The 23677-nt window shown below is 49.5% G+C and overlaps 1 protein-coding gene across 1 annotated transcript in view; it reads left to right on the top strand.

Moving 5' to 3' along the window:
• The window catches only part of LOC137429437 (corticotropin-releasing factor receptor 2-like), a 189965-nt gene that overhangs the window by 143837 nt on the left and 22451 nt on the right, over positions 1–23677 (top strand). The window lies entirely within an intron of this gene.

The following is a 23677-nucleotide window of genomic DNA, read 5'->3' as shown; positions in this document are numbered from 1 at the left end:
TGTGGCGGGTAAAGACAACCCAGTGGCGGATTGCCTTTCCCGGTCCGTCGTGCTCGCGGTCCACCTTGGGGTCGACTATGCCCGGATGGCGGAGGACCAGACCGCCGACCCCGGCGTCCAGGCCTTGCGGACCGCCGTCACGGGCCTCCGCGTCACCCAGGTGCCGTTCGGCGCCACGGGCGCGGCCCTCCTATGCGACGTCTCCCTCAGCCGGCCTCGCCCCATCGTGCCCGCTGGCTGGCGGCACCCAGTTTTCGACGCCATCCACGGACTGTCCCACCCGGGCACGAAGGCATCCCAGAAGCTCGTCGCGGCGAAGTTCGTCTGGCACGGCCTCCAGAAGGACGTCCGCGACTGGGCCAGGACGTGCCTCGCGTGCCAGCGCGCAAAGGTCCACCGCCACACCCAGGCCCCGTTGGCCCCGTTTGCGGTGCCCGAGCGTCGGTTCGACCATGTGCACGTCGACTTGGTGGGACCTCTGCCCCCCTCGCGGGGGTTCACCCACTTCCTCACCATGGTGGACCGCACCACGCGGTGGCCGGAGGCCGTCCCATTGGCGGCGACGTCTGCAGCTGATGTGGTGCAGGCCTTCATCGCCACTTGGGTTGCCCGGTTTGGTGCCCCCTCGGACATCTCGTCCGACCGCGGCCCCCAGTTCACCTCGGAGCTCTGGGCCGCGGTGGCGCAAGGGCTCGGGGTGACACTACACCGCACCACGGCCTACCACCCCCAGGCCAATGGCCTGTGCGAGCGCTTTCATCGCTCAATGAAGGCCGCGCTCCGGGCCAGCCTCCGCGACGGCGGCTGGGTCGACAGACTCCGCTGGGTCCTGCTGGGCCTCAGGACGGCGCCCAAGGACGACCTGCGCACGTCCTCGGCGGAGCTGGTCTTTGGGCAACCACTGCGGGTACCGGGTGAATTTATCCACGGCTCCTTGGTCCGCTGCGCAATAGCGCTCCGCCCTTCAGGAGACCGCCCGGAGGTTCGCCCCGGTGCCGACGGCACATCACGGTTGCCCGCCTTCCCACGTCGCCCCGCAGCTTCGCACTGCGAAGTACGCCTTCTTCCGGCACGACGCCCACTGGGCACCGCTTCAGCCCCCGTACGACGGGCCCTTCCACGTGCTGGAGACCGGGGACAAATTTTTCACCATCGACATCGGCGGTGCCCCGGATCGCATCTCCGTGGACCGCCTCAAGCCGGCCCACCTCGATCCGGACCACCCCCTGCAAGCAGCTCTGCCTCCGCGTCGAGGCCGCCCCCCGGCGGTCGGACCTCCGGCACCCCACAGCCCCGCCGTCCCGCCACCCCCCAGACCGGCACCCATCGCCAGGGGGCGTTTCGGCCGGGTCATCCGGCCTCCCCGCAAACTCACCCTTCAGGTGCGCGGGAATTCTGGGGGGGCGCGTGTGGCAGACACAAGGGACACAAATTCAGCGCACCAGCAGGTGGCGCGAACGTCCAGGCGGGGAACTGGAATTCATGCCCCGCCTATCGACCGATCGGCCACGCCCGGGGACTAGGCATGGCCTCGGGATATATATGCGGGCTCTAAGCTCGAGCCCGCTCAGTGCTGAAGTGCGAGCTTTGAATAAAGACTCTTTGTATTACCAACGCGTTGTGGCCTACCTCTCTGGCAATCGAGTCGTGTGTGCGCAGCACCACACTGTGTTGTATAAGTTTGGTGATTATCTAAGTATATACTGTGATTATATTGTTATGACTTATGGGTAGAGGAATATCTAGAGCCAGGTAGATCTGCATAGGTAGGTACTCGACTGTCGTGATAGCCGGCGAAGCCGGTGTTGTCAATAAACACGTACGTATTATGTCGAAAACCAGATCTTGCTGTATCCCTTGGCTTGAGAATTCCGAAGCGCAATGGAGGCCGCCATCTTGCGGATGCGGAAGTATGCATAACAAATTGAAAAACGTTCAATAGGAGTTTCTTTCACCTGTATTTGTTTGATTCACCATCTAATGCACCTCTAATTGATAATTAAAATACTTTAAGACCAACCTCGGCCCGCACGGGCCTGGTTATCTTCAGCGAAAATCATCACCAAACACCGGAACCAATGAGATGCGAGCATTTGAAAAAATATTTCGAAAACCAAATCATTCAATGGAGGCCGCCATCGACCGGATGCGGAAGTTTGCATAAAACAATTGCGAAAAAGTTCAATAGGAGTTTGTTTCACCCGTCTTTGTTTGATTCACAATCTAATGCACCTCTAATTTGTAATTAACATACGTTAAGACCAACCTCGTTATCTTCAACGAAAATCGTCACCAAACACCGGAACCAATGAGATTCGAGCATTTGAAAAATATTTTTAAAAAGCTTATTACGCGTTTCGGACGCTGAAAACAGCGTCAAATGTTCTAAAATTGACGAAGAATTATTTTTTAGAAATCTCGCGGCCGTAGGGGATGGTTTTTCACGGCCGGAAATATCCGAAGTTGAGACGGAATTCACCGAATTAATCAAGAAGAATGAATGAATATTGAATGAACTATTGAATGAATGAACATTCACCGAATTAATCAAGAAGGAAATTTTAATAAATTTTAATCTCATCCAGAATGCAAATGGTGTCATTTTGAACTAGTTACGGTACCGACTACACCTACCTACTACAAACTACCTAACCTACTGATGCCATAGTGATGGGTAAAATAGTGGCAAGAAGCTTTGGCTTCGCCGGCTCATTGCGGCTTTGCAGTCGGGTACTAGTAGGGAATCTACCTGTAATAAGTTCTACGTTTAGCCGTATGTCGGAATAAGTTGTATCTGTGTCCCCGCCATGAGGGGGCGGGGCATGCTAATTAGTACAGGGATTATGGGTAACATTCCCTCGTGTGTCGTTCCCTCTGAGAAACCCAGTGTCCCTTATGGCAACGCACTCATACACATTTGATAGATCCATTAGTGCACACATTAAATAATTCCCCGCCACCACAATGACTTTGGAAGAGCAACAGGCAGCAGCCACGTAGTACGCCACATCACCCGCTGTCATAGCAACAAACATCGTGCAAGGCAGGCAATAGCCACGCCCAGGGGAACGTGTGATTGGTTGGGGGTGAAAAGCTGGCCACTGATTGGTGAAAAGAAGGTGGAAGGAAGTGGCACACTGATTGGCCACCGACTGTGGACACCTCGGCCAATCAGTGCGGAAGACGCGAACATTCGGCCAATCAGTGCAGAAGGCGCAAAACCACTACTTAAAAGCAGGTCGCTGATTAGAGGGGAAGGGCCAGTGACATCAGAAGGCGGGAAAGACCACGAAGAAGTGAGGGACTGGTTGGTGGAGTAAGAGAGCTGACGTCGCACCACGGGTGACAAAACGACTCGCTCGCGGGCATTCTGGGTCATCTTCCCTGGGTTCTTCTTGGTGCTTGGTCTTTGTCTTGGTGCTCTTGGTGCTTGGTCTTGGTCTTGGTGCTCTTGGTGCCTGGTGCTTGGAGCGAGGCTTGGTGCTTGGAACGAGGCTTGGTGCTTGGAGCGAGGCTTGGTGCTTGGAGCGAGGCTTGGTGCTTGGAGCGAGGCTTGGTGCTTGGAGCGAGGCTTGGTGCTTGGAGCGAGGTTTGGAGCTTGGAGCGAGGCTTGGTGCTACGAGCAAACGGGACCTCGCGTGCGACCGACGAGCGAGCGAGCGAGGCGTGCCACTGAGCAGACGAGACCGGGGCGAGCGGGTGGTTCGGGGCCTGGCAGCGGGCGAGCGGGGGCACATCGAGGCCTTTCTTCGCGCCAACCAGAGCTGCATCGGACGACGCGCTCGAACATCGACCCGACGCTACGCTGCCAGACAGATAAGCTCGCATTCACAAATACACGACGGGACATTTATTTTATTCATTCTCTCATTGTTGTATCCGAAGTCTGTGAGTGGGGACGTCCCAACCTAGAATTTAGTTTTATCACCGCGTTTCCCTATCCCGATATTTATCTATGTTATTTATTTATCTATGTTTATGAATAAACCCTTCTATTATTTTTACTATTATACTCTTCTATTATACCATTATTCTGTTATTATAATAAACCCTTCTATTATACTCCACAGAATCTTGTTTCTCACAGTCTGAGAGTCCTTTAGGTGCTTTTTTGCAAACTCCAAGCGGGCTTTCATGTCTTTCACTGAGGAGAGGCTTCCGTCTGGCCACTCTGACATAAAGCCCAGATCGGTGGAGTGTTGCAGTGATGGTTGTCCTTCTGGAAGTTTCTCCCATCTCCACACAGGATCTCTGGAGCTCAGCCAGAGTGACCATCGGGTTCATGGTCACCTCTATTACCAAGGCCCTTCTCCCCCGATTGCTCAGTTTGGCCGGGCGGCCAGCTCTAGGAAGAGTCCTGGTTGTTTCAAACTTCTTCCATTTAAGAATTATTGAGGCCACTGTGCTCTTGGGAACCTTCAATGCAGCAGAAATTTTTTTGTCGGCTTCCCCAGATCTGTGCCTCGACACAATCCTGTCCCTGAGCTCTGCAGGCAGTTCCTTCAACCTCATGGCTTGGTTTTTGCTCTGATATGCATTGTCAGCTGTGAGACCTTATGTAGACAGGTGTGTGCCTTTCCAAATCATGTCCAATCAATTGAATTTACCACAGCTGGACTCCAATCAAGGTGGAGAAACATCTCAAAGATGATCAAGAGAAATGGGAGGCACCTGAGCTAAATTTCAAGTGTCAGCAAAGGGCCTGAATACTTATGTAAATGTGATATTTAAGTTTTTTCTTTTTATTAAATTTGCAAAACTTTCTAAAATCCTGTTTTCTCTTTGTCATTATGGGGTATTGAGTGTCGATTGATGAGGAAAAAAATGAATTTGAACGATTTCAGCATAAGGCTGCAACATAACAAAATGTGAAAAAAGTGAAGGGGTCTGAATACTTTCTGAATGCATTGTGTGTGTATATATATATATATATATTGTTACAGACGCGGGTTTTAGATGTTATATTGACCGAGCGGTGGTGTATTTAACCGCGTCCGAACAGTTACTCCCCGATTAAAACCCGATTCCACCCGACGTTGACCAGATCGCCCCACAGATATTCAATCGGGAAATCTCTAAAGCGACCGAAAGAGAATGAAAAAGAAGAAGAAGAAGAATACGGAGGAAGAACAGATTTATTATACACACACAAGCAATGGATGGAAGAAGCAGTAACACAGCGAATCGTTAACTTACACTATTCATTTTTACTTAACCCCAAGACAACGAGCAGGACAGGACGTTCACACTTACACAGGGGATATTGCAGGCAGGTAGGGCTTGAGGTGGATTGCTTGATAGGGAGGCAAAGTCGGGAGGCAGCAGCTCGCAATTCCTCGCGGTTTTGGCGGGAAACCCTCCGTCGTGTATCCGCTGCGGTAGACGTCACGCGCTGGTTCGGCACACCTGCTCCTCTTCTTGAGGTGGAGCCGTCTCCCTCCTTTCAGCGCGTCTCTCCAAAGCTGGTTTCCTTGCCGAGTACCTCTCCTCTTTGGCTTGGAGCGTTTCGCATCTCACCGCCTCTTGGTGCAGTCTCTTTGCTCATCTCCCAAGGCCTCTTCCAAGTCATCTCCCAAGGCCTCTCCCAAGTCATCTGGTAAAGCAGTCCCTTACAGTCGCTTTTATCACCTCGGGCAAAATCAAGCCGCCGGCTCCGAGGGCACGCCTACCGGGTCGCTCACCGCGGTGTTGATTGGCTGTTAGGGCTGGTTCACTCCTTCCCTCTTATGACGAGGTGGAGACACGCCTTTCTTCCCCAACCCTACCTCGTGGCCAATGGTGGTTGAAGAAAACCACCCAAAATGCGGAAGGCAATTGGAAGGGAGGTTTTGGGGAAATTGGAAGGGCCTACGCTTATTTTGTTTGATACAATGCAAAGTCAATCTAGTGGGAAAACACATATTTAGCCTACATGGAATAAGGAAATACACTATTTAAAAGATATATCGTGACCTGCGTGTAAGTTTCATGGAATTAACTAGGAGGCCGACTGCGACTATTATTTACATTAACAGGGTGTTACCGTACTTTTGTAACGTTCACATTGTAACGTTTCCACATTCGTTACACTGCACCCTCCTTTCTTCAGGCCCGTCCTCGGCCTATTAAACTTTAACTTAGTGTGACACGTAGGTGTAATTCCCTCTACAATTAACCTGACCCTGAGTGTGACAATCTTAAAACACAAATAAGTATGTCCCCCTATTGCATTGCACCCTGTCTAACAGACTCAAGCCCACAGCTAACCGAATTACGGAATTATTCTCAAACTATACATTTACGGTGGGGAGCATTATTTACAATGACGTGATTTCTTATTTACAACGCAACCCAGGACCTGTGTTTTTTTTTTTTTTCTTTTTTTTTTCTTTTTAGGGAACAAGAGAAAGAAATTCCTGTTGGGAGGGAGGAGACAGCACGCATTGCATCGATGCACCAGTACCAATACCACCAAAGCACCCAAAAGCACCAAAAGCACCACTCAGTGCGCAGTCACCATGGTTCATAATAAACACAACAAAACAACTGGTGGTGGTCTTCTCTTTCTCTGCTGGGCCGATGTTCTTCCCGACGTCTTCTGGCTTCATGCGGCCTATTTGGACATAATAAAAAGCACAACTTGTGTTCGTTTTTATTTAGGGCCTCAGGGGCCAACTAAGGGTGGTCCACCTGTTTGGCATAGGTGCCACCTTACCGAGGTCCGCAAGCAAGATTCCCTGGCCACTATGGCCGGTCTCCAACAGAGGTGCCCTGCCCCAGAACCTGGGGTCCATCAAGTGGTACTTGGCCGCAGAACAGCGGTCCATAAAGTGGTACATCAACGCAATGCATGCTGGTTCTGGGAATCTCGGGCGCACAATGGCCACCTCACGCACGCTCCCCTCGGCACCCAATGGCGCACAGGTCATGTGGGAGACAAAAGAAAGACAATTGAGCGAGGGGTAAGGTCACAAGGGTACACGTCAATAAGGCAATGCAAGGCGAAATGCGTACGGAGGGCGAAGTGAGAAAGCTCGTCTCTACCGTACGTCACCCCCCTGTCACCTACCCTACTCTTGCCCTTACCCCATATGTACAAAATCTACACATTACCAATTCGTCACTACTGTCACGTCTTCCCCATATTTCCCCTATACCAAATTCGTCACCACAATCCCTCTACCTCAAAATTTGCCATCACCAATTCATCATCAATCCTCATAAGGAGGGAGAGATGGAATTACGCACAATGTCACACCCACGTCATGATGCGTCTCACAATCCAAACATTTGCATCATAAAAAATAATCAAAACATGGCATGGTGTGGAGTACCTGTCACCTCAGGTGAGTGGATGCAGATGGTGCGAGGAGATCCTTCATCCTAACTATTTTCTAAATGACTTTAACACACTTTACACTACCCGGGGTCTCTCCCTGCCAATCCATTGGCCAACTTACACTATGGGTTCTAAAAACCAATTCCCATTGACCAAACTGTGGTGCCTCTCAATTTGGGGTCTCACTTCCCCGATTCATCTCCCGGTGCTCTCGCACAATTTCTGGGCTGCGACGTCTAGCTCTCCCAACAGGTCTACCCACCTGCACACCTCCACCACTGTAGTTGCCACCCGAGCTTACCTAGCTCCTCACCCTAACCTAACTAACTGGGGACAGCCCCTCTACTGGCTCTGTCACCCCATGGTGCCCTCTGGCACTGGGCTACCCGGGTCCGTCCTCCGGATCCTCGGGCCCCATCCACAACAACTACTACCGGCTCCCAGAGCCCACCTGCGGCCTCACCTGGCCGACATCCTCACAGTGGTGGAGTGCCCAAACCAACTACACACACTAACAGGCTACACGCCCAGCCATTTCCACAACACTAATGCACCCATCCACATACCATTCTGCCACCCGCACCACAGATGCCAATATCCAACCACAATTTACCTGTACCCTCTACCTAACACTTACACTACCCGCCCCGGGTATCCGTGATGGGGGTCCACTCTTCCCCCATTCACACCTTCGCACCATCCACTCCACTCCACAATTTCCACCATTCTCACTCCACGACCATCCATTCCACTACTCCAGATATTCCACACTACCATTTATTCCACACAGCCACATACACCTGTTGTTGCACACCTGTGCCCTCACACCTGGTGCCACCTGCACCCTCCTTTCTTCCTGGACCATTTGGTCAACACAACACGCAATCACCACTACTCCCTCATACACGGCTCCACACACCTGTTCAGTTGCACACCTGTGCAATCACACCTGTTCCATTCTCACCTGTTCAATCCTCACACACACAGCATCATCTCAGCTAACTACTCCCCTCTGAAACTTGCGCTTCCCAGTCGTCCCTTTAAACTATTGCGCTCCCACTACAGGTATCAGTCACTAACTAAACTTAACGTTACCTAATGTCATCTTCGCTAGATCCCTACAATTATCCAAGCCCTCCCTGGCTCGGTTGTCATAGCCACCCCATAAACTATTGCGCATTTGCCCCCACTCTGTGAGGGATGGTGGATTTGCCATCCCACCACATCGGGGGTCTCTCCACTATCAATTTTGTTCGTCCAAATTCCAACCAATTCAAAAATTTTCCATTTACTGCCAATTCTATTCACTTTTCTAAATTTCGGATCAAAACACTATCACTATCACTATCACCATCATCACAGTCCACTATATCCTAGCCTCGGTGCATCGTGACATCATTAAACTCGGTTCGTAAAGCCGAGCAATGAATTCGGGTGGTTTGGTTGCCTGCAGGTTGAATCCGTCCGGCTTTCGGTTCAAGGGAGGTGGTTTGGTTGGACCGAGGCTCCACGCACCATCTCGGCGCGGCACCTTGTGGTCCCGGGCCCGATGGCTCAATCTCCCCCGGTCGGAACCCCGTCCCCACGAGGGGGCACCGTTCCGCCTCCTCCCACTCGCCCTTGAACCGGACCGGTCGCCTCGCCTGGCAAAGCCCGGACTCGACCGTGCGGGGCGGGGCCAAGCCCGAATCGGCAACGACGCTTCGAAGAGAAGCGACGCAGCATCGATCCGCGCCGGGCCTCGCACCCAACCAAGCACCCCTCGCACCGAGTGCTCGCATCGGCTATCCGTCGCTCTAACCACTAAACCGGTTACCATCGGTGCTTTACTTGCATGCTTACAAGCATACGCTACCCCTTTCACCCTCACAAAACCTGGCGTTCCAACGCCGTCCGTACATTCCACCAACGCTCTCCCTGTTACACACCACACCTCTCGCGCACACTTTGGTCCACACCTCTCCTCCGTTACATCCTCCGTAACACTCACCATGGGCGTGCACTCTTGCATCCACCCACTAACGCGCTCACATGGGCTCTCCCACACCCGCGCCATGACCAACTCAGGTGTGCTTCCTCGCACACGTTCCACCACCACCTTACTCTCCGTGTCACACTTCGTACACCCCGACGTGCATTCTCGCTCGCACTCGGTTTCACACTCGCGCTCCGATGTGCCCTCTCGCACCTGCGCCATCACCAACTCACTATTCGTGTCACACTCCGTACACCCCGACGTGCATTCTCGCTCACACTCGGTTTCACACTCGCGCTCCGATGTGCCCTCTCGCACCTGCGCCATCACCAACTCACTATTCGTGTCACACTCCGTACACCCAGACGTGCATTCTCGCTCGCACTCGGTTTCACACTCGCGCTCCGATGTGCCCTCTCGCACCTGCGCCATCACCAACTCACTATTCGTGTCACTCTCCGTACACCCCGACGTGCATTCTCGCTCGCACTCGGTTTCACTCCCACACTTTATAACACACCCACTCGCCGACGCACACTTTTTCCTCCCACGCATGCCATTTCCACTCACACGGGACCCTTCACCAACGCCCGGGTGCCATATCGATCCCAATCGCGCGACAATTCTTTTGTCGCCAAACATCCTCTTACAAAATCTCCCCGCACAATACACAACAGCACGACTCACCTGGGGGATCCTTTTCTCCACGCGAACCTGCAAACTTCCATTCGGGTTAAGCACAGCATCGTGATGTGAGCAGGGACTTTGCACATATTCCATTTCTCCCTGCAATTCCCGGGCTACCTCCGTCATCTCTTCAATTTCAATGCCCACTTCCGCTTTTTCTGTACTCACCTCGACGACCGTTGGCTTTAATAAAATTCCCTCTACCTCATCGGTCGCCGGCTTTTCCAAACCCCGTGTCGCGATTTCTACCCCCGTCATTGTACCCGCGCTTTCCTCCGCTTCGCTCAACCAGCGCTTTTCGACCCGCGTTACTTCCTCGTGCACCCCTGGGACCCTTTCGCCCAACTTGCGGTCTCTGTTCCTCTGCTCCCTTTCCTCCCTATCGGCCCTCATTCCATTCGTTGTTGCTTCAATTTTGTTTAACAATCGCTCACTGTTAGCATCCATCCGGTTCCCCATTACCCCCATTTGGTTTTCCAATCGTTCCATAATGTCGTTTTCTCTCTGCATTTCCACCATGAATTGGGCCATGAAGGCTTGCATTTGGGCCAACGTTGGTAGTACCAAGGGTGCGGCCGCAGCTGCCCCAACCTCGTGCGCAAGAGCGCCATTCTGTGCGTCTGAAACCTCCTCAACCGCCTCCTCATTGCTCTCCTCCTCCCTTTCTTTCCCTAAGTCCTGGGTTACCCCTAACCCGTCTATTTCCCCCACCGACATCCGATCGCCTTGATTGTCCATGGCGCGATCTCAAAATTCGGGTTTTATAAAACAAAATAAATTTCGGCAGCTTGTAATTTTGAGCGCGTTAAGCGCGCTTCGGGTCCGATTTCGGGTACGATCTCCCTCCTTGACACCAATTGTTACTCTAATAGTACAATTGGTGTTCCAAAATTTGGGCCTAACAAATTTAGTCCCAGGTCCGAATCCCACTCCTGACACCAATTGTTACAGACGCGGGTTTTAGATGTTATATTGACCGAGCGGTGGTGTATTTAACCGCGTCCGAACAGTTACTCCCCGATTAAAACCCGATTCCACCCGACGTTGACCAGATCGCCCCACAGATATTCAATCGGGAAATCTCTAAAGCGACCGAAAGAGAATGAAAAAGAAGAAGAAGAAGAATACGGAGGAAGAACAGATTTATTATACACACACAAGCAATGGATGGAAGAAGCAGTAACACAGCGAATCGTTAACTTACACTATTCATTTTTACTTAACCCCAAGACAACGAGCAGGACAGGACGTTCACACTTACACAGGGGATATTGCAGGCAGGTAGGGCTTGAGGTGTATTGCTTGATAGGGAGGCAAAGTCGGGAGGCAGCAGCTCGCAATTCCTCGCGGTTTTGGCGGGAAACCCTCCGTCGTGTATCCGCTGCGGTAGACGTCACGCGCTGGTTCGGCACACCTGCTCCTCTTCTTGAGGTGGAGCCGTCTCCCTCCTTTCAGCGCGTCTCTCCAAAGCTGGTTTCCTTGCCGAGTACCTCTCCTCTTTGGCTTGGAGCGTTTCGCATCTCACCGCCTCTTGGTGCAGTCTCTTTGCTCATCTCCCAAGGCCTCTTCCAAGTCATCTCCCAAGGCCTCTCCCAAGTCATCTGGTAAAGCAGTCCCTTACAGTCGCTTTTATCACCTCGGGCGAAATCAAGCCGCCGGCTCCGAGGGCACGCCTACCGGGTCGCTCACCGCGGTGTTGATTGGCTGTTAGGGCTGGTTCACTCCTTCCCTCTTATGACGAGGTGGAGACACGCCTTTCTTCCCCAACCCTACCTCGTGGCCAATGGTGGTTGAAGAAAACCGCCCAAAATGCGGAAGGCAATTGGAAGGGAGGTTTTGGGGAAATTGGAAGGGCCTACGCTTATTTTGTTTGATACAATGCAAAGTCAATCTAGTGGGAAAACACATATTTAGCCTACATGGAATAAGGAAATACACTATTTAAAAGATATATCGTGACCTGCGTGTAAGTTTCATGGAATTAACTAGGAGGCCGACTGCGACCATTATTTACATTAACAGGGTGTTACCGTACTTTTGTAACGTTCACATTGTAACGTTTCCACATTCGTTACAATATATATATATATATATATATATATATATACACACACATACACATACACATACACACTCTCACTCACTCTCTCACACACACACACACACACACACACACACACACACACACACACTCTCACATACACGCTTCCACACACTTGTGACGCTGAAAACCTTTCGCATGAGGAGTCGCATAAGTATTGGTATATAATCGAAAGGTTTTCATAGTCACAAGTGTGTGGAAGCTCGTTGCGTTGCCCTGATGATGCCCCAATAAGGGCGAAACCAGGTCGGTAACTGATTTTTTTTCCATGCACTTGTGACAGCATCTGAAATAACATCTTTATGATGTAGCGCTGGGAGATGGCTCTTCGGAGTTTCGCAGACAGGACAGACATTGTGGCGATGACGTCACAGCGTTCAGTCATAGGTTGGAGCACTAAAATATATATATATATATACAGTCACGTGAAAAAGTAAGTACACCCCATGTAAAGTTTTGACTTTTTCAACATATTTCAACATACAGCTATTTGATTTTCATTTCAAAAATATTGATAGATAAAGGTGATATAATATAACAAATATCATGAAACATTCACATTTTGTAGTCCATTGTATAATTTAAATAAACATAAATGCAAATTTCGCATGTGGAAAAAGTAAGTACTCCCTTGGCTCCAATAGGTGGTATTGCCCCCTTTGGCAGAAACAACCTCAAGTAGGTGTTTCTTATAACTGTCTACCAGTCTCTGACATCGACTGGGAGAAATCGATGTCAGAGCTATGCGATGACACACATATATATATACACACACAGTGCCCACTCCTCCATGCAGAATTCTTTCAGCTATGCGATGTTTAAGGGGTTCCTTGCATGCACAGCTCGTTTCAAATCCCCCCACAACATCTCAATGGGATTTAGATCCGGGCTTTGACTTGGCCATTCCAGAACCCTCCATTTCTTTCTTTTCAGCCATTCCTTGGTGGATTTACTGGTATGTTTAGGGTCATTGTCATGTTGCAAGGTCCACCTTCGGTTGAGCTTCAACTTTCCGACAGATGGCCTCACATTATCCTCAAGCACCCTCTGGTACAATGAAGAATTCATAGTGGATTATATGATGGTGAGCTGCCCAGGCCCTGATACAGCGAAGCTGCCCCAAATCAAAATATTTCCACCACCATGCTTTGCAGTTGGTATCAGGTTCTTGTGGTCAAATGCTGTCTTTGGTTTTCGCCCAACATGTCTTCTGGTACTGTGGCCAAATAGCTCTACCTTTGACTCATCTGTCCAGAGCACATTGTTCCAGAAGTGCTGGTCTTTGCTTCGGTGGTCATTGGCAAACTTTAGTCTTGCCCTGATGTTGTTTCTGGACAGCAAAGGTTTCCACCTGACACACCTCCCACGTAGATCAAATTTGTGCAGCCTCTTTCTGATGGTAGACTCGTGCACTTTGACATCAACAGTGGCAAGAGCTACCTGTAGGTCCCGTGATGACATTCTGGGGTTCTTCGAGACTTCTTTCAGCATCTTGCGGTCTGCTCTCGGGCTGAGCTTGCTGGGGCGGCCTGGCCTGAACAAGTTGGCAGTTGTTTGGAATCTTCCCCACTTGTGGATGATCTTCCGGACAGTCGAATGATTGATTTCAAATTGTTTGGAGATCTTTTTAAATCCCTTCCCAGACTCGTAGGCATCTATAACCTTCTTTCTGAAGGCCTCAGAGAGCTCTTTTGATCTCGGCATGGTGACGCTGCACATTTCAACAACAAAGAGCAAACCAAACGAAATGTCTGAGGTTTAAATAAGACAGGTTCCTCCAAGATCCTCTCTAACGATGTTCTAATCATTTGCACCTGAGCTGGTGCGCCTGATTCTAATTTTAGGTATTTGAAGTAGTGATAAATGTAAGGGTGTGCTTACTTTTTCCACATGCGAAGTTTGCATTTATGTTTATTTAAGTTATACAATGGACTACAAAATGTAAATTGTGGCGTAATGTTTCATGATATTTGTTATATTATTTCACCTTTATCTATCAATATTGTTGAAATGAAGATCAAATAGCTGCATGTTGAAATATGTTGAAAAAGTAAAAACTTTACATGGGGTGTTCTTAATTTTTCACGTAATAATTTAGATATATTTAGATATATTCATAATTTAGACATATATATATTGTTACGAAAACGGAGTATGGTTCTCCCCTTAGCAAGAGGTGGTTAGCCCCTTGTCTTGTTAAGCTGACCGTCTCCGCTCCTGGTACTTGTAACGCTCTTCTGCGCGATGGAACGGACCAGGGTTATGGGTCCAGGGTTTGCCCCGAATACCTTTATCCGTCCCTCCGAAGAACAGGGAGACAAGTACCGCTCGAACCCCGGTTTGAGATGGACTAGTTGCCGAGCGGTTTTTAGCAACCCGAAGTTCGAGCCATTTATCAAGGGACTAAACCCGATTCTGAGCGTTGGCCAAATCGTGCCACGTATATCAATAGGTAAAAGACAAAGACGATCGGACGAGAATGAAGAAGACAAAGGTAGGAAGAACAGGTATTTATTAATTATTTACACAAAAACCCAAAGAAGAACGAAGAAATGTAATTTACAGGGACATGGAAGGAGCAGAAGGACACAGAGCAATTCCTTAAACAAGCTTAACTTATACCCAGGACAACACAAAGGACAGACGACGGGCAGACTCACACAAATGGGAAATGAAGGCAGGAACGTATGGCTGGAAGGAGAGGAAGGTTCAGGTCCGGGCAGAACGGCAGGCTGGAGGCGAACGGCCGCCGACTCCCCCGCAATCTGGTTCACACAGCAGGTTTTGCGCGCGTTAGGGCTTCACGTTGCTGGGGCTGTTGAAACAGCGTCTCTCAGCAGAACCGCAAGCTCACCTCTCCACAGAATCTCTCCAAGCACCTCCCTCCACGTATCTCTTAGTGCGTGCTACTTTGCTCATCTGGCGGTGGGGGCTGATGCAACGGGTTTTATAACCCCGCCCTCTTGAGCCATACCCACGATCTCTGGTTGGTCGTTCGGGGACTCCACCCTTGATGGCGATGGGCGGGCCACGCCCTTCTTCCCCGAGTTAGAGCACATGGCAATGGTGGCGATTGCAGTTGGTAATGCAGTTGGCAATGGAGGCAATGCAGTTGGTAATGCAGTTGGCAATGGAGGTTCTGGGGCCATCGAAAGGGGATCTATCTTGTTTGATTTTGGTGCAACGTAAGATCGACTATTGGACACACAGCCTTATCTGAAACACAGACTAATGAAATAACTATAGAGAGGTTCTATGATTGGCTATGTGCTTGTACATGGACTAGCTAAGGTGCACTTATTTCAATGAACAGCCAATTAAGGGGAAATGTACACAGGAACTTTACTACTAAATTTACAAAGTGAAGGTTCTAAAAACCGTAACACAGCACCCTCATTCCTCACGGCACGGCTCGGGCCGACAAAACTTTAACTTAGTGTGACACTCAGGTGTAATTCCCTCGACAATTAATCTGACCCTGAGTGTGACAGTTTTAAAACACAATTAAATATGTCCCGCTATTACGTTGCACCCTACCTAACAGATTCACGCCCACAGGATAACCGAATTGCGGAATTAATTCTCAAACTATACATGAACGGTGGGGAGCATTATTTACAAGTTACACTATTTGTATTTACACTACTGCAACCCAGGACCTGTTATTTCTTTTGGGAGACACAAAAAGAAAATCCTGTGGGAGGAAGGAGACAGCCTGCACTGCATCGACGCACCAGCACCAATAAACACCAAAGCACCATAAAGCACCAATCAACACAATCAGCACGAAAAGCACCCCCAGTGCTCATTTCACACATGTCATCACATTTCAATAATAAACAAACTGATGACTCTCTTCTCAGCTCCTGCTCTGCTGGCCGATGTTTCTTGATGTTCTCTCTCTTGCTCTTCTTGCTTGCTGCCTATTTGTAATAATAAAAAGGCACACAACGCGTCCATCTTTTTATTTATGGCCAACGGAGGCCGACTATGGGTGGTCCACCTGTATGGCAAAAAGGGGCCACCTGACCGTGGTCCGCAAGCAAGGCTTTTGGCCGCAATGGCCGGTCCCAGCAAAGGAGCCAGGCCCCAAAACTTGGGGTCCATGAGTGGTGCTCGGCCACAGTACCGTGGTCCATATTGTGGTGCTTGGCCGCAAAACGGCGGTCCATAAAGTGGTGCATCGATGCAAGCAGCTGGCAGCGAGAATTTGGGCACACAGACGCGGCCTCCTGCACGCTCCCCCTCAGTGCCCAGGGAGCACGATCCATGGGTCGGGGAAGGAAGACAAAGCAGAATTAGCGAGGCAAGGGCGCAAGGGTACACATCAACACAGGTAATGCAGGGCGAGGTGCGCACGGAGAGCGGGCGAAGAAAGCTCGTCCCTAACGTACGTCACCCACCCTGTCACCTACTCTACCCTTGCCCTTACCCCATATTTACAAAACAATTTACAATTCGTCTCTAGCGTCACGTCTTCCCCATATCTCCTAATACCAAATTCGTCGCAATCCCTCTAACAAAATTTGCCATCACCCAAATTCCTCATCAATCCCTCTTAAGGAGGAAGAGATGGAACATTAAGCACAACGTCACACCCACGTCATGATGCGTCTCACAATCCAAAACATTTGCACAGAAAAATAATCAAAACATGGCATGGTGTGGAGTTACGTCACCTCAGGTGAGTGGGTGTAGATGGTGCAAGGAGATTTCAATCCTAACTATTTCCTAAATGACATTAACACACTTTACACTACCTGGGGTCTTTCCCTGCCAATCCATTGGCCATCTTACTCTATGCGGTTCTAAAAACCAATTCCCATTGACCAAACTGTGATGCCATTCAATTTGGGGTCTCACTCCCCCAAGTTTTCACTACTGTGCCTTCGCACAATTTCGGAGCTGGGTCGTGTGGCTCTACCAGCAGGTCTACCTACCTGCGCACCTCCGCCACTGAAGTCGCCACCCGAGCTTACCATGCTCCTTACCACTACCCTAAATCGGGGAAGGCCCCTCCTGGCTCTCTCACCCCTCTGATGCCCTCTCTGGCATTGGGCTACCCGGGTCCGTCCTCCGGATCCACGGGCCCCATCCACAACTCTAACGGCTCCCAGAGCCACCTGCGGCCTCACCTGGCCGACATCCTAACAGTTAGTCAGGTTCACTATGTTTTTTCGTTCACAATTTTGGTAGATTAGCAAAACTATACATTTCTGGAATACTCAGAGCATGAGGAATCCAAAAATTAATGTTTGCATTTGCATAGACACCGTTGCGAAAATGACTCTCAGGACAGTGATGAATATCTGTAAAAGCATATTCCTGAAAGGTGTAGACCTAGTAGATCCTGTGTATAGGACTTATAGTTCAATCTGATACTAACAAGGCTTCTTTCTTGCTTTATAAACCCATACCTATAACTTCAAAGGACTTGCAATATCATGTATTATGTAATACAGTTATATCACAAATATAAAGACAATGGTTTTCAACTACCTATGTTTGTTGCTTTTCTATAATCCTGAGCACTATTTTGAGGCCTTTATTGGATTCCTTAACCCAGAAAACATAGGATTAGCATATTTAATTAAGTTTCTAGGTTGACTAGAAGCCGAGATAGCGCAAAATATGTATTTTATGGCGGCCATTATGAAATTCCAAAATGGCGGCCATGCAGGTGTCTGTGCAAATGCCAACATTGATTTTCGGATTCTCCATGCTCTGATGATTCCAAAAATGTACAGGTTTGCTAATCTCCCAAAATTTTGAACGAAATTATATTTGTTAACATAGTGAACCTGACTCATCATCACTGTCCTGAGTGTCATTTTCGCAAAGGTGTCTATGCAAATGCAAACATTAATTTTTGGGTTCCTCATGCTCTGAGTATTCCAGAAATGTATAGTTTTGCTAATCTACCAAAATTTTGAACGAAATTATATTTGTTAACATAGTGAACCTGACTAAGTGGCGGAGCGCTCAACCAACCATCCCTCTAACAGGCCACACGCCCAGCCATTTCCACGTCACTAATGCACCCATCCAAACACCATTCTTCCACCCGCACCACAGATGCCAATATCCAACCACAATTTACCTCTACCCTCTACCTAACTCTTAAACTACCCTCCCCGGGTATTCGTGATAGGGGTCCATCCTCCCCATACACTCCCTTCGCACCAACCACTCCCCTCCACAGTTTCCACCATACTCACTCCACACCATCCATTCCATACTCCATGTATTCCATACCATTTATTCCACACAACCATTCTCCATACACCTGTTCACTTGCACACCTGTGCAATCACACCTGGTGCCACCTGCACTCTCCTTCCTCCCAGGCTTCTTCATTCAATACAATACAACGCACAATTACAATTATTCACTCATACACTGCTGCATCACTTTCACGCTGAATACAACCCACAATCGCACTTTTCACCATACACTTCCAACTCTCCAAACCATTGCCTCAGGCACCCAAATTCTCCCACGCTCATACACACATCTTTCCCGAGCATTGCCCCTCAATTCCTCATTTCAACATGCTCACCAACAAGAACTTCCATACAAATTCCTCATTCACTAAACCACAAACACACTGCATCATCTGACCTACCTGGTTTCCTTCTAACTTGGTGCTCCCCATCTTCCCTTTAAAGTAAGCACATACCACGTCATTAACAACCATTCTAACCTCTCTACGTCCCTGACTACCTGTACAATGTCGCTACTTACCTCTACCGTTACGTTACCTATTGTCATTTTTCTAGGTCCCTATACAATTATCCAAACCCTCCCTCGGCGAGCTTACACTACCATAACCCCATAACTATTGCTCATGTGCCCGGGTATGTGAGGGATGGTGGACTTGCCATCCCTCCACATCGGCTATCTCTCACTATCAATCTTGCCCATCCAATTTTCTGCAAATCAAAATTTGCCAATCACTGCCAATCATTTTTACCCATCAAATTTGCCAATCATTTCCACTATTCCCAATTTCGGATCAAAACACTTATCTTCACAGTCCGCGATATCTGAGCCTCTCGGTACGTCATGACATGCTCAAAGCTCGGCTTCGCAAAGCCGAGCAATGAATTCAGGTGGTTTGTTTCCTGCAGTTGGATCCGTCCGGCACTCGGTTCAGGGAAGGAGGTTTGCTCGGGCCGAGATTCCAAGGTCCACCTCGGCGCGGAGCCGTCCGGTCTCCCGCCCAGTGCCCCAACCTCGCCCGGCCGGAACGCCGCAACCACTAGGGGTCGCCGTGCCAACCCTTCCTACCTGCCCTCGAACCGGGCCACCCGCTCCGCTTAGCAGAGCGCGGATGCGACAGTCCAAAGCGAGGCCCGGCGCGGATCGCGCACGGCGGTTCTTTTGAAACCGCCGTGATTACGACCCCTGCCGGTTCCCGCAGTACCCAAAGCCCGGCACGGACCGAGGGCTCGCGTCGGCTAACCGTCGGTCTAACCGCTGCTCCGTTTAACGTCGATGCTTCACTTGCATGCTCACACCACGCGTTCCGTTCCTTATTCACACATCCAGGTGTCTCAATTCACTTCGTTATTGTACTTCCTCTTACACACCACCCAGGTACACTCATTCCGCTCACAGACTTCGCCACACCCCTGACCACCGCACACCTTGGCACACACTCGTCGTTCGCACACCTCATCAACACACCTCTTCGCGCCCACTCCTCGGTCACATCCTCTGTGACAACCATGGGTGTGCACTCTTCTGCACACCCAATCACAATCACCACCACCAACTCAGGTGTACACTCCTGCATGCGCTCAACCATTCCAGGTGTGCATTCTTCCATTCCAGGTGTGCATTCTCTCTCACCTGCCACAACCAACTCGTGCTCCGTGTCACTCTCACTCTCGACAGCATACTCACTCCTCGGCGCACACTCTTTCCTCACACACACACCTCCGTTCCACACCTTTCTCGCGCACCTTCTTGCGCACTCTCTCCCGGTACATACTCCGTACCACTCATGGGGGGTGCATTCTTGCACACACCCGATCACCGCCGCACACGCTGGCTCACAAATACCTTCCGCATTCCCCAAAGTCGGACATCCTTGCACACCTCCTCTTTCCACACACTTTGTACCTGTCGCACACCTTACCAGCGGCCTCTCACGAACGCCCGCGTCTAAACCAACACCCAAGCTCACCGAATCTCTCCTCACACCATATACATTCCCGATTATATCGCCACTCACCTCGGCACCTCGTCTTCGCTCCTCCTCCACCACCTGCAAACTCTTTATTTGGTCAGTAGGCACGTCATCATGATTTGAGCACAGACCTTGTACATAATCCATCACTTCCTCCTTCAACCCCCCCGATAGTTTCCCTCCGTCTCTTCTTAATTTCGCTCACCCCCTCTTCCACTTCCTCTAATTTTTGTCTCACCTCCTTTATTTCCCGGTGCGCCCCCTCAATTTCTTCCTCTAATGCCACCTTGGTCGTTTCTATGTGCGTCCTTACTTCCCGTTCTTTTGTCTCCATTGCCTCTGTCACCTCGTCCAACCTCTTTGTCAACCCCTCGTGTACCATCTGACATTCCCTCTTCGTCGCTATAAGTTCTTTTTTTATTTATTTCTGTGTCGCCTTCAACCCCCCGATTACCGCAGTGTTCTTTTCCACTTGCTCCCCCAATTCCTTTTGTCCCACCGTCAGCTGCTCTACCCCTCGCGTCAGGTCTTCTATTCCCCCCTGTAACATAGCTGTACTATTCCTCACCTCTTTCTCCATGCGCTCCTCACCCCGCTTTACCTCCTCGCGTACCCCCGCAACCTCTTCGCCCACTCCACACCTTATCTCCTCCCCCATTTCTCCCATTTCTTTGGTAGATGCCATCCTCATCTGTTCCAAATCATTCCTCTGGGCATCCAATTTACCTTCTAACCCAATTTTCACCTCCTCTATCTGATTCCCCATCTGTTTAATTTCCCAGGTGGATTGCTCCTCTATTTCCCTCAATTTGCCTTCCATCTTGTCTTCTAGACCCATTAACCCATTCTTCACCCCTTCCATTTGGTTCTCCTGGGTGGCCATTCTATTTTCCAACCCCGTTAACCCATCCTTCATTTCCCCAATTTGATTACCCATGTCCTCCAATTGGCCCCCCAATTTACCTTCGAGCCCCCCGATTTGGCTTCCCATGTCATTTCTCAATTCCCCGATTTGGTTTTCTAATCCCCCAAATTTGGCTTCTAGCCCCCCAAATTTGGCTTCTAGCCCCCCGATTTGATTTCCCAAGTCATTTCTCAACTCCCCGATTTGGCTACTGGTACCCCTCGCTTCGTCTCTCATTTCTCTGATTTGGCCTCCCATTCGCTCACTATCGGCCCTCATTTGTTCTTTCTGGGCTCCCATCGTCCCATTCATCTTTTCCATTTCTTCCCCCGTTTTGACCATAAAGGCCATCATTTGCGTCATGAAGAGGTTCGTATCTATCGGCGCCGCGGGCGCGGCCGCTGTGGTCACATGCGCGGGGCTATTTGGTGCTGCTGCAACCTCGTGCGCGAGGCCGCCATCTTGTGCGCCTGAAACCTCCGCTACCCAATGCGTATTGCGCTCCTCCTCCATTATTCTCAATTCCTCCCCGGGGTCCTGGGTCGACTCTACCGCTAACTCCTCTTCTTCTACCCCCACCAGCGTCCGGTCGCCTTGATTATCCATGGCACGATTTAATTTGGATTTTAAACAGAATTTCGGCTGCTCCAAATTTCGAGTGCGTTAAGCGCACTTCGGGTCCAAATCTCACTCCCAGACACCAATTGTTACCAAAACGGAGTACGGCTCTCCCCTTAGCAAGAGGTGGTTAGCCCCTTGTCTTGTTAAGCTGACCGTCTCCGCTCCTGGTACTTGTAACGCTCTTCTGCAGGATGGAACGGACCAGGGTTATGGGTCCAGGGTTTGCCCCGAATACCTTTATCCGTCCCTCCGCAGAACAGGGAGACAAGTACCGCTCGAACCCCGGTTTGAGATGGACTAGTTGCCGGTTTTTAGCGGTTTTTAGCAACCCGAAGTTCGAGCCATTTATCAAGGGACTAAACCCGATTCTGAGCGTTGGCCAAATCGTGCCACGTATATCAATAGGTAAAAGACAAAGACGATCGGACGAGAATGAAGAAGACAAAGGTAGGAAGAACAGGTATTTATTAATTATTTACACAAAAACCCAAAGAAGAAAAGAAGAACGAAGAAATGTAATTTACAGGGACATGGAAGGAGCAGAAGGACACAGAGCAATTCCTTAAACAAGCTTAACTTATACCCAGGACAACACAAAGGACAGATGATGGGCAGACTCACACGAATGGGAAATGAAGGCAGGAACGAATGGCTGGAAGGAGTGGAAGGTTCAGGTCCGGGCAGAATGGCAGGCTGGAGGCAAACGGCCGCCGACTCCCCCGCAATCTGGTTCACACAGCAGGTTTTGCGTGCCGCAGCGTGTCAGGGCTTCACGTTGCTGGGGCTGTTGAAACAGCATCTCTCTCAGCAGAACCGCAAGCTCACCTCTCTGCAGAATCTCTCCACTTCCAAACACCTCCCTCCACGTATCTCTCAGTGTGTGCTCCTTTGCTCATCTGGCGGTGCGGGCTGATGCAACGGGTTTTACAACCCCGCCCTCTTGAGCCATACCCACGATATCTGGTTGGTCGTTCGGGGGCTCCACCCTTGATGACGATGGGCGGGCCACGCCATTCTTCCCCGAGTTAGAGCACATGGCAATGGTGGTGATTGCAGTTGGTAATGCAGTTGGCAATGGAGGCAATGCAGTTGGTAACGCAGTTGGCAATGGAGGTTCTGGGGCCATCGAAAGGGGATCTATCTTATTTGATTTTGGTGCAACGTAAGATCGACTATTGGACACACAGCCTTATCTGAAACACAGACTAATGAAATAACTATAGAGAGGTTCTATGATTGGCTACGTGCTTGTACATGGACTAGCTAAGGTGCACTTATTTCAATTAACAGCCAATTAAGGGGAAATGTACACAGGAACTTTACTACTAAATTTACAAAGTGAAGGTTCTAAAAACCATAACAATATGTATATATAATTTAGATATATAAATAATTTATTTAGACATATATATATATATATATATATATATATATATATATATATATATATATATATATATATATATATATATATATATATATATATATAATCGTTAGATTAAATAAGACGCGGATGTAGCTTCAGGACGTCGATCTTTAATTGTCGACAAGCTTTCGACCAACAAAGGTCTACTTCTGAGTCTACAAAAACAGGAGGCATGTATATCAGTCAAGTATGTATAGTTATATGTGTGTAAGATGTGTGATATGTGTAGAAAATGCATACAAAAGGAAGAGCCACGCCAAAGTTCACTCACCGGCCCCAAGTTCAATGGAAGTGAAGCGCACCTTCCAGTTACCGTTTGCGTTACAGTTCCGGTGCACGTGCATATACAAATATAGAGATATACATACATAAACACACAAGCATATATTCATATACCATTTATATTCATATAATATATTTATATATTTATATAAATGACATATAAAGGTAG

Source organism: Myxine glutinosa, chromosome 6 (genome assembly GCF_964187855.1).
Source record: "Myxine glutinosa chromosome 6, kmMyxGlut1.1, whole genome shotgun sequence".
In the NCBI taxonomy this organism is placed as follows: Eukaryota; Metazoa; Chordata; class Myxini; order Myxiniformes; family Myxinidae; genus Myxine; species Myxine glutinosa.
The sequence above is the reverse complement of the archived record's forward strand: the minus strand, read 5'-3'. Positions and strand labels throughout refer to the sequence as shown.